The sequence below is a fragment of the Mirounga angustirostris genome, unplaced genomic scaffold, assembly GCF_029215605.1.
Source record: "Mirounga angustirostris isolate CCGP_5_RB_7025 unplaced genomic scaffold, mMirAng1.0.hap1 SCAF_15, whole genome shotgun sequence".
NCBI classification, from domain to species: Eukaryota; Metazoa; Chordata; class Mammalia; order Carnivora; family Phocidae; genus Mirounga; species Mirounga angustirostris.
In genome coordinates, this window is record NW_026991723.1 from 20,901,566 (window position 1) to 20,902,536 (window position 971).

Genomic DNA, 971 nt, shown 5'->3' on the forward strand with positions numbered 1-971 from the left:
CAAAATCCATCCATAAGACCTCACCATCTCTGGCCAGGGCTGCCCATGGGAATACACATAGAAAATTACCCTGGTCTTCTGTCCAGAAAGACATCACCGTCACGCCAGAAAAGGAAGACACCGATCAGAGTCTAAGGGATTGAGAATTGTGGAGCAGGTCAGCCATGTTTGATAAGCTGACAAGGTCAGTTCAAGAATGAATGAAACTTGTGGACAAGATAGCCAGAGGCAAAATGATATTTGGAAGGGGAAAAAGGAACAAAGAAAATAAGTCTTAGAGTTTTGTTTTTTTTTTTAATTGTACCAGGGGAACTTTCACTTATTCATTTACTCATTGGTTTATTTGAAAATATTTACTGAATACCTTCTATGTGCCAGTCTTTACATCAATAAATCAGAGGTATACAAAATCATTCCTCTTTCAGGACTCCTATTCTAGTGTGGTAGTGACAATAGATAGCAAATATAGTAAGTATATAGTATTTTAAACTGATAAGAACAAATACTACACATGATCTTAGCCAAAAGGCCGAGAAGCAATTAAGTATATAGTATTTTAGAAAGTGAAAAGTGCTATGGGAAAAAACAGAATAGGCTTAGGGACATCAGGATGCAAAGTAGTGTGGGTGGAAGAAGGATTATAATACTAAATTGTAGAGCAGTAAAGGATTCAACTAGTAAAATTCTTAAAAGGGACCACGCTTTACCTAGAAGAAAGTGAATGAAAACAATGACTTTGCAAAAATGCACTGGGATTCCAAATGCTGGTTGACATCTGACCTGTGAGTTAGGACAAAAGGGGGACATTGAGTTAATGTCAACTGGATCTGTCCAATTTGGGCCTCTTTACCTTTAAACTTGTCTGTTCCTATTTGTCTTTACTACAGCTCAGATGAGCAAAGCAGTGATGTTAATAGTTTCCAGAATATCATGATAGGGAACTGTGGAAAGTTTATTTTGTATAGACAAGC

The 971-nt window shown here is 37.1% G+C and overlaps 1 pseudogene; it reads right to left on the reverse strand.

Annotated features, from left to right (window-relative positions):
* Positions 1 to 438: 438 nt before the first annotated feature.
* On the reverse strand, positions 439 to 541 carry LOC123850362 (U2 spliceosomal RNA; annotated as a pseudogene).
* Between the last annotated feature and the right edge of the window lie 430 nt (positions 542 to 971).